An 18,392-nucleotide genomic window follows, 5' to 3' on the forward strand; every position below is an offset into this window, starting at 1 on the left:
GCTGTGTGTTATTACACCGTAAAAACACAGTTGTTTGTGTCAGTATAAATACATATATATATATATAAATATACATGCGCATAAGTTTAACAGTCGCGTTTAACGTGCGTAAATCGTGGTGTGAAGTTCGTTCGCGAGAGACGAACCAACTCTTTTTTTAAAACTCCAAAGCAAAATGCCGAGGAGAAGGTTATATAAATTTTTTTTTCAAAGACTGCAAAAAAAAAAGGCACATGTTTTTCTAAGAACTATTCTTTTTGACCATTGTATTCAAATTTATGAGATCTTTAATAGGTTTTTGAGCTAAACCGAAGTCAAAAACAGAGTTTTTATAAAAATCTGTTTTCACTTTTTCTTATATGGGAAACATTTTATGTTTTTGTAAATATTTCGAAAAATTTTTGGGAATTATATAAATTTTCTACTTTGAAATTCTTCAAATACTTATATGGATATTGTGTATTAAAATTGTTTTAGAAAGTTATCCATTGTTCTGAAAATATAATGAATATATTGCTTTCATATTTAACGCAAAATACTCAATACTCATTGAGAATTCAAATTGACGAATACAAACGAAGCTATAAAGTTTCTTCAATTGCTGCTTTGCTATATAAATGACAAGTGTATTATATATATATATTTCTGCATTTACCCTTAGATAACCTTATATAAGTGATGACAGTAGACTATATACTTGACGTCTATCTTCTTATAAACTTCGATTTCTGACACCTTCAATAAACTTATCAATCCTGATAATATTAGAGAGATCCATCGAATATATAATTCTTTATATATATATATATATATATATATATATATGTGTGTGTGTGTGTGCGTTCTCAATCATCGAAACGTGTTTTACCTCGTTTTGCTCCCTCTTTGATGTGATTCATTTTTTTTTCATACTTTTTCTCTGCATGCTTGAAAGTCAAAACATTATGAGCAAGTATCACGCTGGAATTTGTAAGATTAGTTTAACTCATATAAAACAAATTTTTTATCATTGGAAACGAGAAAAATTATTATATTTTATTGTGTAATTTTCTTTTGTATATGATATTTTTAGAATATATAACTATACTGTGCAAGTATTGTACAATATAACCTAAAATGCAATGGAGAAAAAATTTGTTGATTCAAATAATCGGTTACTTTGGACTATTATCAAATAAATATTTTTATTCACTGCAAAAAATAAACCTGTTGATTTCGTGTTAAAATTTTGTACTAAAATTCAAACTTAAAGAAAGTATAACAAATATAAAAAAAAAACTAATTTGAATTAGTGGTTTACTTTTTGTTTTTGAATACTTTAATTTTATTAATTCGATAGTAAAAAATTGTTTATTATTAATTAGTTAAATTTTACTAATTCAATAGCAAAAAAGAAAACGTCGGTACAGTTCACAACATCGAATAAAATATATTGTACACTCAAAAAATAACTAATTTTTTGCCTAGAAATTTTATTTCAAAAAATTATTGATCAAAAAACATTGCAAAAACGACGTAGCAAAGTGAGTCACTATAATTCAAATTAGTTAAAATTTTTACTAATTGAGATTTAGAGAATTCATTTGACCGTTCAGAACTTTAGAGACATTTTGTAACGAATAAAAGTTAATTGACTCAGAAATTAAATTGGTTCAAGGAAATATTTATTTGATAATAGTCAAGTAACCGATATTATTTGAATCCAAATTTTATTTTCAATGTAAAAATTGTAATAGAATTTGTCAAAATTATTTGTTAAATAAAAATTTAATCCATATAGTAATAAAAAATTGTTATAAATATATTTTTACATTATAAATTATAAAGTTATTCTCTCGAATTTTATAATAAGGAAGTTCTTATAACGTTTATAATCAATTATTTAAAGTGAAATTTTTATTGTAGTGGAAAAATATAAACATATAACTGTTTAAATTAAATTTAGATAAGGTATTATAATCGAATAAATTTGTAATGCAAATTTATAAAAAATTCTTTGAGCACTTGTTTAAAAATAGTTAATATTATACTTTCATTCCGTGTATATGTTTTTTTTTTTAAACTTAATTTTCTACTAGATTTTCACTGAAAATTTTTGTATAATTTCTTTCTGTCTTGAATCTATTTTCTCGAGGATGAAAATACTTTCTGTTTTCGAATTTCAAGAGCAGTGTCATATTGCAGTAACCATATTTAAACTATTTGAAATCTCTCTCTTGACAAAGAATTGGGAAAATAGTATATATTGACCTTGAGTTGGATTTTTTTTTTTTCATGAAATGACCTTCGTTGTAAATACGAAATTAACAAAGTGAACGTTTAACAATAATTGTTCATCTTCAATTCACAATATAATAATAATAATTCTTTTTTTTATGATGATGACCATAGAAAAATAAAAATATGTGGGGATCAATCAAAATCATCAATGTCAATAGTGTTAGATGAAATAATCATCAATTCATAGTTATTCAAACGGTTAAAGATTGCATGAACTTTGAGATTTTTTTTTTCTCTTTTATATATTGAGAAAGAGAGACGACTGGTTACGAACCTGAACACATATCTCGCAGAGAGAGAGCTCGTCCAACGGGCTCTCCTCCTCCATATCCCTTCGCGGTTTCGTAACATGCGTCTCTCTTCTCTCTTTCTCCAGTTCCCTCTGGGTTTCTGTGGTATACAGCTCATTCTACAGGGCGTCTCATAAGATGCGAACATTCAGGTTACCTTGCAGAAGAGAGCTGATAAAAATACATCAGCGCTCGGAATAATCGCAGAGCCTGCTATACATATCTATGTGTACTGTGTATATATATATATGTATATTCGTGTGTGTATATGGGTACATATATATATATATATATTTTGTACAAGCTCTAACGCCTGTGCAGGACATTATAAGCATGCAAAAATCTGCTCTATTACAGCATTTAAGAGCTTTAAGAGAGATAGATCTGCATTTTAAAAAATTTCCATGAAAATACAATATTCTTATATGTAGAAAAAGTAAAATTTTCCATGTTTTGACCTCCTTTTTATGTCATTCTCTCTCTCTCATTTTTTTTCTACTTGGAAACAATATAATGCAGGTACTTGAAATTCTGAACATTATCAAATGAACAAATGTTTTTTTCTGTTCTCTTTTTATTCTATGCAAAGTTGTGGAAATCAATTTTTTGGAAAAATTAAACATGTTTATTTTTTTGTTTGAAATAAATTTTAGAGAGAGAAATTTTGTTTCGCATAGAAATTTCTGCTCTCTAAATTTGCATCAGTGAAAAAGTCACTGGTCTCAAATCAGTCGCTAAATTATAGCTATTTGAATCAGTAACATTTCACTGATTTTCAGTCAAAGTAATTGATTCTCCAGTGAAATATCACTAACTGTCAGTGAAAACCACTGATTCAAATAGCTAGAATTTAGCGACTGATTTGAGACCAGTGACTTTTTCACTAATTCATATTTAGAGAGTGTGTTATAAAAATTGTTCTGGAGTTAGCTTGATGTGATATTTTTCTCAAAGTTTTGCAGTTTCAATCAATTTTTAATTTTATTTGTATAGACATTCTGAAATTTATTTTCGTATTGAAAAAAAATTCTAGTTAGAATAACCAGAATTCTGGTTAGGGTATATTTAACATTTTGATTCTGGTTAGGTTAACAAGAATTCTGGTTATTTTAACGAGAATTCTAGTTAATTCAACTAGAATTCTGGTTAACATAACTAGAAAGTAATGTTAAATATAGCCTAACCAGAATTTTTTTTCAGTGCGAGTCGCAAGTAGTTTTTATATCCGAATCTAAATTTGTATATTTATAAAAAAAATTCTCTCTAAATCTGAATCAGTAGAGAAATTTTACTAATTCAATCAGTACTTTTCATTTTAACTGGAGTTTCTGTTATTTTTTGAAATTTACTAATATAATTAGTGAATATACAAGCAATATAAAATAACTTATGTAAAACAGTAATTTTTATCATAACCTTTAAAATTAACTATTAAATCAGTAGATTTTGCGGCCGCTACCATATATTTATATTACTGATTCAATCAATAATTGATATTTTACTATAATTGAATCAGTAAATTTCTACTAATTATCAATTGCTCAATTCTCGCTATGATGGCAATTAGTAGATTTCTACTGCTAATCAGTGAAATATGACTGATTCAGATTTAAAAATTTATTTGATTCAAATAATCGATTAATTGACCATATTATCAAATAATAATATTTACTTGAACCAAATAATTTTTATTTGACTCAGTTAAATTTTATTTGATTTAAATATGTACAGATATTATTGGTTTAAATACCAGTTTATTTGATTTAAATAGAAATTATTTTATATAGAATTAAAAATTAGTTGACAAAAATAAATATATATTTATTTTGATACACTTCGAATAAAAATATCTTTAAGTACATTTTGTACACTTAGAGAACGATATTTTTAGTTTAAACATATTTTTTGCTTGTTTCAACGTAATATAAATAATATATTTAATTTAAACATAATTGTTAAATTTAAATTATTCATAAATTTAAGTTTAAATCAGACTTATAAAATTTTTAAATATATTTTTTGCTTAACCTAAATAGAATATATATATATATATTTTTAAATAATAAATATATTATTCAAAGAAATATTATTTTCTATATATTATTAATTTTAAGTTTATAGTCCAAACAAAATCATCTTAAATTTATATATATATATTTAAAATTAAATCTAATTTTTTCTGAGTGTAGTTTAAAAAATCTTTTGAACCATTTTTATATCTTAAAAAGTAATGCCTTAATTAACATTTTAAGATGTTTTGAAAACTTCTTAAAAATGATTGTCACAATAAGACGCCTATATTTTTGCAATAATCAATTATTTGAATTCAAATTTTTTTTTCAATGCAAAAGCTATAAATTTTAAACCTTTTTGAATTCTTTTTATATAATTTTGAATCTTTAAAATTTCATTTTGAGTCAATATGAAGCTGAATTTGAATGCTTTATTATAAAATTGTGAAATTTAATTTCGAAAATTTAAATTAAAAATTATCTAAATCTTATTTTCTGAGGGATGGTTGTTGATAATATAAGTTGGTTATTACTGAACGAAATATGTACTGTATGAATGCGTAGTTTATGTGTATATCTTATACTGTTAGTCAAGTGCAGCTTTAAATCTTGTGTCTCATTCTGTTGGGTACTGTCATTAGTCATTACCTAACCTACACTCTGTAGACAGTCTCCGAGGTTATCACAGCGTGACGCGTCAGATCCAGCGATATCTACACACACACATACAATATGAACTCTGTAAATTTATACTTGCAACACACACACACATATACATACACATACATTTAAATATATATACATATATATGTATACTTCAAAGAGGTGCGCGCGCGCGAGTCAGTCAAATCAGTAGATACAGGTAATTATAGTGGTCGATGTTTCTTCTTTCTCACCCACGTCATTTACTAACGATACCGAATTATCGTACGAGTATATATAGTATAGACGATAATGACTTGAGCATAAGGCATATAACAATCGACACATGAGTTTTGAAAGTGCACAGTAACAATTATTACTTGTGTCCCACTATTTTTTTTACACCTATATACAGGAAATTTCGTTTTTGTAAATTTTTTAATCGTTTTTGTATTTATTTTCTTAATGTTCGAATGGATAATACAACTACATGGATGATGTAGAAAAATGAATTGTTGTACTTACCAATTCTGTAACAAGCAAATTTTGTTTGGTTACTTCAAAAAATCTGTATTATTGTAGTAACCAATTCCTTAATTATTAGTAATACTAACAATATGTAACAATACAATTTTGTTGTGCGAGAAACAATAAAAATTTTTTTGTAAGAACTAAAATTCTGTTGTAACAACTAAAAATTTGCTGTAGTATAACAAATATATTATTATGTTAGAACAAGAATATACAAATTTCTTTTCGAGACCAAACAAAATTTGTTAATTCCATATAGGTTTCGTAAGTAACAATTCATTTAATGAAACGCCGCATGTGTTATTGCATCCGGACACTTAATTTATATTTTTTCTTACTTTAATAACGGTCAGGGAAAAGTCCAGGGAATTTTGTTGGTGGTCAGGAAATAGTCAGGGAATTTCAGAAAATTTCATTCAAAATCAGGGAAATTTCTGTAAATTTCTACAAAAATTAAAATTTTTTGTGAATTAAAAAATTTTTTAATCTAAAAAAAACTTGAATGGTTTTTATTACCATTTTTGTTACTACACGGAGAAAAAGAAAAAGTAATTTTTACTATACTTTCAGAGTAAAACTGGACCAACTCGAAGTTTCTGCGCATCTCTGGCAATTTTTACTCCAAAAATAGTAAAATTTATTATTTCTGTAGTAAATTTTACTGTTTCCGTAGTAAGTTTTACTATTTTTAGAGTAAATTTACTATTTTTGGAGTAAAAATTGCCAGAGATGCGCAGAAACTTCGAGTTGGTCCAGTTTTACTCTGAAAGTAGTAAAAGTTACTTTATAAAAGAAATCTTTTTTCTCCGTGTACCATTAGAAATTAATTTATTGTTAAATATGTGAGTAACTCTATTTTTTGTGTTGGCAAAGAAAGCAGAAATAAAGTTATTAAAAAGTCAGGGGAAAATCAAAAAATGTCAGGAAGAAGTCAGGGAATTTTTTTTTCAATCCTTATTGTTAGACACCTTGATATGTGAAGATTAAAAAAAATGGTTTGTTTAAAATAATTTAATAATTATTGAGGAAATTAAATATAATACTTTTGAAAAGTTATATTTTATGTATTATAATTTTTTCAAAAAGTTAAGAATTTTTCTTGAACTTTATATTAAAATGAGACTGCAAGTTACATAGCATAACGATCATCATAAAACTTGTTAGTATATAAAAGATGTGGCGGCGTTACAATCTAATGTCAAGGCGAACTATAACTCGAAAGTCATTGTTCGAATAATATTACAAAATCTTAGTTACGTTTTGAATTAATTAATTTAATTTGAATTAATTTAAAACGTAGTGAAAACTATATTTATTTATGTTCAATCTTATTTGAAAATTACAAAATTAACTATATATAAAAATTACTTTACGATATTTTGAATCAAATTACAATTTGTAGAAAAAAAAAATTATTTGTCTTTATAAAGACAGTTATACATATAATTATATATAGGTAAATCAATTATAATTAAAACAAACATGAAATCTAGAGAGTGTGAAGAAGGAATTTTAACACCTTTGAAACAGTTTCAAATTAAAATCTAATCATTATATGTCATGACGCTGAAAGTTATGATTTAAATAATTACACATGTGTTCGTGTATGTATATATGAAACTAGATGTTTTAGAATAGAAATTAAAAGCATGTGAAATGCAACCAGTTTTACGTTAAAGTTGTATATATATATATATGAAGTTCCATAACTGTGTATAATATGCTTTTAATTTATGTCATGTATAAATCGCTTATAATAAGGATTAAGATTTAATTATAATCATTAACCAAGTTTAGATATGATCTTAACTATGTACCTATACATTTTTTAGTGGAAACATTAATTTATTGGATGTAATTAATTATACAATCATTTTTTTATTATACCAATATATATATATTTATTTCATTTTTGTTTATTCCATAATAAATATATATATATATATATATATATATATATATATATATATATATATATATATATATATATATATATATTATTATTAATATTATTATTAATATTATTATTATTATTGAATAATGATATTTTATTGAATAAATCCTGTAAAAAGGCTTTTATTCCTTCAATATATGCGAAGGATTAAAATGTTACGAACAGTTGACAACTGCTTTATTGTGTTTATTTTGTTGTCAAATAATTGTTACATTTTAATACCTTGTGATTTTATTTGTTTTCAATATGCAAAAAAAAAAAATTAATAAATTTTTATATAGTATATAAATATTGTTAAATAAATTACAATATATTGTATAGTTTGAAATTTAAAGAAATTTAAACTAAAAACTATACTTTATTGTAAAATCAATCTATTTATCTTCATTCAATTATTCTTCTAATAAATTTTTTATATAAATATATTACAAGTATATTTAATATTCTTTTCATTCATTTGAATAATTTATTACTTATATAGAAAAAAAAGGATATATCAATAACTTTAATTATTCTTTTTTTACATCATAAATATATAGATATATATATATCAATTATAATGTTTCATTAAAAATTAATAGTCCTTTTTTTCATTGATCTAATGGATTTGTTAAATTTAAATAATATAATTTTATAATCTTATAGAATACATTAAACTTTCTTTGAATTTTTTATATTTCTTATGAATAATAATTATATAGTAGGTAATATTTTGCATAACTATATATATAAAATTGTGGATTTCATTCAATATAATAGTTAATATATAGAGTTCATTAAGATATTTCTTCCTTTAGAATAACATGTGTTTTATTGATAATTAATTATCCTTTTTTTATAGATAAGTAATATCATTGACCGCTAAATAATCATATATTGGACGTAAAGTTTTTTTAACCTAGTACAACAATAATTATAATAATAATAATAATAATAATAATAATAATAGTAATAATAATAGTAATAATAATATTTATTGATTAGTCTATTTATCTATAATGATGTGATTTATTTAAAAAAAAACACGCAAATTCAGTTGATTTAAATTAACTTTGACCTGAAACCGTCTAAATATAAAAGTTCTTATAGTCGTTATAAACATTAAAACTGAGAAATCATGTATAAAACGTGACACCATATCTCTGAAGGTTCTTTTTTTTTTTGTTAAGCATATCTAGTATAGAACCCGAAAGTATATTTTAAAAATAGTTATATTATCTAATTCCTATAGGCTTAATTATACAACTCTTTTTTTTATATGGAATTCAGTTATGTAAACCCTTGTAGTACAAATGAAAAATTGGACAAACAATCGGAACAAAACTGAGTCACTATAATTCAAATTAGTTAAAATTTTTACTAATATTATTAATTTATTAATATTTTTTATATTTATTGTTATTACTAATTATTTTTACCAATTTCTATAATATTTCTTATACACTGAAAAAAAAATTTATTTGCTTCAATTACTCAATTACTTGAGTATTATCAAATAAATATATTTATTTGAGCCAATAATTTTTGTATTTGAAATAAATACCATTTAATTGACTCAATTAATAATTATTTGATACACATTAATATTTATTAATATTTATTAATATTTAATTAATAGTCAAATAATCGAGTATTTGAATCAAATATATTTTTTTTCAGTATAAATATATATAAATTGTTATAATCTTCATTCAAATTAATTATTTAACGAATTAGCGCAGTTGAATTAGTCAAAAGTGCCTTATAAACCTGAATTAGTAAATATTTTAACTAATTTCAATTAGTGACTTACTTTTTGTTTTTGAATTGTAAAATTTAACTGAATAACAGTAAAGAAAAAATTTGTTACTATAAAAAATTAGTAAAATTTAACTAATATGATTATAAAAAAAATTTAGTATATAGAATTAGTAAATTTTATATAATTAATAATTTTAAAAAATGTCTTACTGTAGAATTAGTAAAATTTAACTAATAGTAAAAAATTTTACTCATAAAATTGGTAAAATTTAACTAATTCAAAAAGAAAAAATGATTAATTCAAATTGATTTAAATTTTTTGCTAATTCAAAATTTAGAAAGTGACTGATTCAGATTTATAGAGAGTACAAAAATGTAAAGATTAACTTTTGCCGTTGATTGTCCCTCCGATTTTTTTTTTACATTTATTTTGTTACACTGAATAATTTATTAAAGGGGGAAAATAATATTTTTTTTTATTAGAATATAATAAAATACATATATGAATGAGAAGAGAGTTTAATAAACAGAAGACTATATTGGTTCGCGATGCATGACTGGCTGACAACGAGTACAAGTTTTGAGTGAGAGAGAACACATAGGCTAGAGTCAGAAGGTTTACTAGCAATATGCGAGGTCGTTTGGGGTGGTGGTTCTCAGCAGTCGGTTGAAAACTCGGTCAAAGTCTCGCCGCGACGCTTCGTCTCGCTTTGGGGATTCGAAGGGTCGCCTGTTCACTCCCGCCCCCGCGACCTGCGTCGCGCTCTCCTTCTCACTCTCACTGGCTTTCTCTCTATCTCTCTCCCTCCCTCTCTCTCTCTCTGCCTCTCTCTTTCTCGAGTACTCCATAGCTTTACCACCCTTTCTCTCTGGAATCTCGCGAGCCCACCCGCGTTACGAATTCCAGTCGATCTCAACTCCATGTCTTCTTTTTCTTCTATTACTTTTTTTTAACTCCCTCTCTATCTCTCTCTCTTTCTTTCTTTCAACAGTGGTATAGTCCGGGAGAATAAAAATCAGTAAATTTCTACACGTTTTTTCTTTCTTTTCTTTCTTCTTTTTTTTTTGCTTAAAATAAATGCGCTACCAGTTGAATCTAAAAGAAGTCTTGAATTGATGAGAGAAAATGGCAAAAAGAGTTGCGGAAGTTTATAACTTCTTCAAAACAAGTATTTTCACCTCAGAATTGAATAAAGGATTTTTTTTTTGGAACTGATAAAATTAATTTTTTAATAATAAAATTTCTAATTGATTACATTTTTTTTTTTTTTTTTGAAATTAAATTAATTTTTTGTAAAATTATATATTTCAATCAACTATTTCAGTATTTATAAACTTTAAAAGTAAAAATATAATGATTAAGAGAAATATCTATAAATTTTATTAGTAAAAATTTTTTGATTAATTTCAATTATAGTATTTTTGCTTTGGAATTAGTTAAATTTTGACGAATACGATAGTAAAAAAAAAATTTTTTTTACTCCTAATTAGTTAAATTTGTTGTCTTTTTTTTACTAATTCAAAAACAAAAAGTGAATCACTAAATTCAAATTAGTTAAAATTTTTATACTAATTCAGATTTAGAGAGTATAATATATGTAAATCGAATCATTAAATCAATTTTTATTTTTTATTTCCGAAATGAAAATGAAAACATATATTAATGGAAATTCTCAAAAATTGGAATTTCAAATAATAAAAACTTTGACTTTCGATTTGCCCTGAATATCCCATACTTCTCCCTCTCTCTCTCTCTCTCTCGTTTACTCCGTTCGCTTTCACTGCTTTTCTTTCTTGCAAAAAAGTGAAAAGAAAAAGAAGAAGCAAAGTTTTAAAGTATCGCATTTAGAGTTAAAAGGCCGTAGACAAGAGGAAGGTAAAAGTTTCAGAAAAGATCGAAGAAGAAGAAAAAAAAAAAAAAAAAGAAAAAAAAGGAGAATATAAAAACAGTGAGAATGTTGTGCCTGGGACGAAGTTGCGGTAGGTCAGACTATGAAACGAGTGAGAGATGGATACGAATCATAAAATTTGATTGGTTCCTGGCAACCGGGAGAATATCCCTCTCCCTCCTCCTCCCCCATTCCCTGATATCGACTCACCTCTGGCGTATTCTCGTCGTGTTTCCGGTCTATGAAAAAAAACGACTTCTCTCGCGCGCGCCCATTCATTCTTTAGTCCCCCTACTTTATTTCAAACATTTTTATTATTGATGCGAGGACTTTAAACTTTTAAGCATTCTTTATATACTTTTTGTATATATAAAAACTTGTAAACTGAAACTAAAGTTAATAAACTTTTTTTCCCCCGCGCTATACTTAGGCTCTTTAAATCTGAATTATAGTCAGTTTTGACTAATTCACTTAATTTGAATCAGTGATTTACTTTTTGCTTTTGAATTAGTTAAATTTTACTAATTCGATAGTAAAAAAAATTATTATTATTATTATTATTAAAAAATGACTAATTATTAGTTAAAAATGAGTAATTGTTAGTTAAAAAATGACAAATTATTAGTAAAAAAAAAGGACTAATTAGCAGTTAAAAAAAATAACTGAAAATATAATCAAATTTGACTAATTGAATTATAATTAATAAATTAATAATTGGAATATAAGTTTTCTAAACAATAAAATTTTTATTTCGATCAAATTTTTAACATATTGAATGCTTTTTAAAAGTTAATTTAAATTTAACAAAATTTATATATGAACAGAAAGAAAAATTTATTTGATTCAAATAATCGTTTAGTTGACCATTATTAAATAATTATTTATTTGCATTAAATAATTATTCATTTTGCATTACATAATTATTTATTTATATCAAAGTAATTAATTTATTTCTATCAAATTTTTTTTTATTTGTATAAAATAATTTTTTATTAATTAAATTATATATTTGTTATTCAAATACAGAAATTATTATTAAAAATTTGGTACGAATAGTTTGATTTAAATAAAAAAAATATTTTAATAGTTGAACAAAATATTTATTTAATAATAGTCAAGATAACCGATTATTTGAATCAACTAATTTTGGTATAAAATATATATGTATTTATTTAATTTATTATTTCAATATTTTCATAATTATTTAGTTTATTTTTATTATTATTAATTTGAAAATTAATAATAAATATTAAACATAATTATCATTTTATTTAATAGAATTTCTATATAAAATCTATATAAAATTATTTTGTCATACTGTTTGTATATAACAGATATTGATTGATAAAATTCTTTGTGCTTAATAGAGATATTTAACAGTTTGTCCCCTCCATTTTTGTTTTTTTTTTTTTTTTTTTTACTTTAAAGTACTAGGGACCAAAAGGTTATACCTAAAGCGTTTGTTACATTTACGTGCTACTTTCGAAACATCGTCGATCTGCGGATAGTGGGTTATTATTTCGATCGTAAATTTTTATTGCACGCTCAGGACTTTTTTTTTATGAGCGTCATTACGTCGTTCCCACGTAAGATTGTGCGCTAGGTGCATGTAAGATCCTTTTTTTTGCACAAACACTGTGTAAACGGTTTCATTGATCTAATACATATCTGTATATGCAAAAATATTATTTTGTCTATCAATGATAATAATTCGAACACCATTGATTAAATTATTATTATATTCTTGATATTCGTTAATATGAGATTATAATATTATAATTATTTATAATTTATAATAATTAATATATTTATATAAGATCCTACTATAGGATTTTTGATTGATTCTTCCTCTCTTAATGTTATTATAAAAAAGTATAAATTTCCTCTTTTTTTAATAATCGATTTAAAATTCAAACAATTACATAATTTTTTTTTTTCTTCTCTCTTAACCCAAAGTGATAACAGTTCTAATTTGAAAGGAATGCAAATTTTTTACTGTATTCCTATCACGTTCTCTTCATTTTTTTTTTACACTTATCTACTGTATAAGGAAACCTTTTAAATTCTTCAGTTGACGAATAAAATTGAAGATAATTCTTCCGCATATATAATCATCTTTGCGCGGTGCTCATACCTGATAAAGATTCAGTAAATCTTGATAATGGGTCTATTATGAATATTCATAATATTATTTTTGACAAAAATTTATTATTTTATTTAAAAAAAAAAAGAAAAAAAAAATTTCACCTGTGATTATCGTTGGAGTTTTTTTTTTTTTTTTTTTTTTTTTGGTTCACAATCTGACCTAACTCAACCATTAATTCTTTTAACGTCGTTTTCTTGTAGAGAACGTAGAAAACGTGGACGGTGAAATAGTTCACCAGTATATACTATGCCTAGCCCGCGCGGTTTTTCGTTATCGACATTTTCACAAGTACGTAGGTGTGCGTGCTTATGTGCGTGAGCTCACTGCCCACTTCACTGTAGATGTACGTATGTGAAGATGGTTTGCCTTGGTGTTGATTCATTGGTGTGTGCTGGTGAACTGACAAGGAAATGTGTGTGTGTGTGTGTGTAGTTTTCTGGAGGTTTCCCCTAGCAACGAGCAGCAGCACCACCACACTAACATTAACACACACCTATACGCGGAGAACGAACGATACCAGCCCCCAGCCTTCTCTCTCTCACTCTCGGCTTAGGGGAAGCTACAAACCGCACACGAAACTATTTCACCGTTCATTCGAGATAGTCGCTTTAGAAAAAAAAAAAAATATATATATATAACCAAATTTTTCCCAAAAAAAATAGTGTCAACTTCTGTTGTCACGTGCAAGAGATATAACTTTTTTTTTATTTAACGCCATATATAACGAAATCCCATAAAATTCCAATAAAGTTAAAGGCAGATAACGATTTTGTGTATAATTTGACCAAAAAAAATTGAAACCAATTTTTTTTTTCAATCACTATTATTGAAATATTATTAATAAATTTTAATAAATCTAAATTTGTTACACATTTTGTTTTTTTTTTTGGCAATTTGCGCTATACTTTAAACTATCACTACTTTGTGGAATTTTCTTTAAAATACAATTTTTTGCTACCTACCTTGTTTTGAATTTATTTTTTCGATTATAAATTAAAATTAGATATTTTTATTGAACTATTAATTAGTTAAAATAAATTTAAATCAGTTTTTTTGATTCAAATGAGTTAAATTCGACTAGAATAAAGAATATAGTTTTATACTAAATTTTTTTTTACTAATTCGAAAAAAATTTGTTTTAGTCGAATTTAACTTATTGTATATACTTTAAATTTGAAGTAGTAAAATTTTTAATTAATTTAAATTAGTGATTCACTTTTTGGCTTTTGAATTAGTAAAATTCAACTAAAAAGCAATAATTACTCTCTAAATCTGAATTAGTAAAAATGTTTACTAATTTGAATTAGTGACTCATTTTTTGCTTCTGAATTAGTAAAATTTTACTAATTATTAGTAACTTTTACTAACAATTAGTAAAATTTTACTAATTCAAAAGCAGAAAGTGAGTCACTAATTCAAATTAGTAAACATTTTTATTAATTCAGATTTAGAGAGTAGTAATTAATTTCAATTAGTTAAAATTTTTACGATTTACCCTGAAAAAAAATTCTAGTTAGAATAACCAGAATTCTGGTTAGGGTATATTTAACATTTTGATTCTGGTTAGGTTAACCAGAATTCTGGTTATTTTAACGAGAATTCTAGTTAATTCAACTAGAATTCTGGTTAACATAACTAGAAAGTAATGTTAAATATAGCCTAACCAGAATTTTTTTTTCAGTGTAGAGAATAGCAAAGAGACTTAATTTTTAAATTATAACTATTTAAATCTGAATTAGTTTTAAAAATAACTATTTGTTAGTAAAGAGTAACTAATTTTCAGTGGGAAAGTAATTGATAAAAATAGTCAAATTTGACTAATTGCTCTCTAAAAAATTAGTAAAACTTTTAACTACTTTGAATTAGTTACCTTTTGCTTTGGAATTAGTTAAATTTTACTCATTTGAAAGTAATTATTGACTGAATTAGTTTTTTTTAGTTGAAATATTACTATATTTTAGTTAGTAACATAATTTTTGCTATCAAATTAATTATCTTTAACTAATTTAAATTTAGAGAGAAAATTTAAATAAATGTAGATTTAGAAAGTATATATATATATAGTTAATTATAAAAAGGTAAATACGTTGTAATTAGGAATAATCAGTGAATGACACTGAAACAAATCTAAATTGGAAAAATACATTCGCTTTAGTTTCGTTTTCGTATCGATCCAATGCTGAATTTAGTTTTATTTCGACTCAACATAAAATTCTTCTACTCCCTCTTTTTTTTTTCTTATTCTGAATTAATAACAAATTTTACTAAATTGAATTTTACTAATTCGTTTAGTAAATTTTTTTTTACAATTTAGTTATTTACTGGTATTTATTATTACCAATTTAGTTAAATATGCGTACAAAAGGCAAAAAGTCAATAATAAGTTCGAATTGATTGAATTTTTTGAATAGTAAAAAATAAATAAAATTTAAACTAAATGATAAATGAAAAAGAGATGAGAATTTTGCGTTGAATCGTTACACGAAACTAAATTCAACCTATATAAGCATTCGCTGTTGGGTTGTCACGAAATTAAAACGAAAGTACAGTTTCTTAACGGGGCCCATGGATAAAGTAAAACAGAAAGTTCTCATTTCCTTTATAGTATTAAACGCATTTAGATGCGTGTTTAAATTTTTTTTTTTTTGTCATAAATATTTTTGACAAAAATATGAAAAACAGTTTTTTTTTTCTCAATAATCTGTAATTTTTGATTAGTTAAAATTAAATAATTATAATAAATTAAATTTAATAAAAATCAGTCCCTGATTCAAATAATATAATATTTCCGCTAATCTTGTGATTAAAAATAACTATTATAACTAAATTCATTTTTTTTTTGCTAATTAGTTTTCTTTACTAATTTCCAAAGGTAAAATTTTACTAACGAGTAATTTTTAATTAATTCTAAGAGAAAACAATGACTACTTCTTTTTTATTTTTCTTTCTCTTTTTCTTCTATACGTACTTCTTTTTTCGTGTAAAAAAATTGTTTTTATTATAATTAATTTAATTATGATGAATTTTTTAATTTTGAATTTATCACGTCATATGAGTATTTTTTATACTATATATTTTATTTTGTAAACTTTGTCACATAATACACTTTTTTTTAATATGGTGTATTTGTGTATTTATATAAACGTTTATACTTAATGGTTATTTATATATATATAAGTTCGAATCGGACACAGAGTGTAACTGTTAATTGGAACTTCCTATTAGCATAATTTCACCGACAAGCAGTTCTACCTTCTCAGTTTGGCGGTAACGTTCAATAACATCAAACTCCTTAATTGGCTTAACGAGGTTCGCTTTAACTCTACAACTCATGTAAAATAGCTTCATATCAATGCAAGAAATGGCTCGTAATACTTCATTTGAGCCAAATGACATCTGCAAGCAAAATCTCAATTAAATAATTACTACAGTTTAATATATATATATATATATATATATATATATATATATATATATATATATATAGCAATTTATGTCTTGTATATATAACTCTGAATTTAAATATCAAATATTTTGTACTTCTTCATAATATATATAGTCAATAGGGTTTTGAAGATTTTTTTTTCAATTTTTTTTTTTTTGTTTATTCTACCAAACTCGAACAACTTCATTCAAACAGAAGTTACAATCAATAATATTGTTGAGATAATCGCACTCAATACATGCTGAGTACACAGAAGTGCAACAAGTGGAAAATGCTACAAGAGATGTGCGAACAACAGCGAACAGTGTATCTGCGTACAAAAGCGCCGAGTGCCGCGATCAAAGGGAAAAAAAAAAAGTAAAACACAATATGTATATGCTTATGGATGTACATATTTAATTAGATATTTTTTTTCCATCCGCTCATTCATATTTTCTAGTTATATATATATATATGAAAAATTTAATAGTTATTGCCAAATATTTTCGAGAAGTGATAAATACTGTTTAAAATAATTTTTTATTTATGTAATTTTATTTTTAAAAGCGCTGAGATATTATAATGAATCGTGATTATAATTGATTAATATTTGCATATTAACATATTAACATGACTACATATATTGTTATTCCACAAAAATGCTTCCTAAAACTTTAACCTCTCAGTTAATTCTTTTGCTTTTATAACTTTTTGCAGTGGAATAAAAAATTTTTTATTTGATTCAAATACAATCGGTTTTTTTTCTTGTCTATTTAGATCTTTGAAATAAATAAATAAAACAAATTAATTATTATATAAATAAATAAATTATTATTTAATTCAATAACTTATTATACTTAATGCAATTAATTATTATTTACTTCAAGTAATTATTATATACTTCAATTAATTATTGTTTGAAACAATTAAGTTGTATTTTGTTCTAATACAGTTTATTTGTTATAAATAATAATTATTATTGTTTCAAATAAATATTTATTTAATTTATTATTTGTTGCCAAAATCAAAAATATTCAGAAATAATTGGTATACAAATGAAATTTATTTGGATTAAAATAAAATAAATTTGGTACAAGTAAAACATTTATTTATGATAATTTTAGATAAATTTTTACAAATTTTGAAATTAATTAAAATTTTTAATTTAACAACAACAAAAAAATGCTTAACTCGATAAAATTTACATTAAAAAAAAACCTACCTACTTTAAAAAATTCATTTAAAAAACACAAATTTATTTTATTAACCTGATAACAATTTATACAAGATATGTTACAGATTTTTTTTCATAAAGAAAAAAAAATGTTTGTCTATATTATCTCTCTACTGTTTCTATTATTATTAACTCTAAATAATTATTTTTATTGTTTAATTATTATTGTTAGGTTACATTCCCGTTGAAATTGTTTTTTTTCTTTTTTTTTTCATATTTACAATCATATTCTATTAATTAACTGAAAAGA

General features: G+C 24.1%; 1 protein-coding gene across 2 annotated transcripts in view; it reads left to right on the top strand.

The window, feature by feature from the left end:
- The window catches only part of LOC127278754 (uncharacterized), a 45,360-nt gene that overhangs the window by 6,264 nt on the left and 20,704 nt on the right, over positions 1-18,392 (top strand). The window lies entirely within an intron of this gene.

Source organism: Leptopilina boulardi, unplaced genomic scaffold (assembly GCF_019393585.1).
Source record: "Leptopilina boulardi isolate dan_hultmark-lab unplaced genomic scaffold, ZJU_Lbou_2.1 LbouV2_211, whole genome shotgun sequence".
NCBI lineage: Eukaryota > Metazoa > Arthropoda > Insecta > Hymenoptera > Figitidae > Leptopilina > Leptopilina boulardi.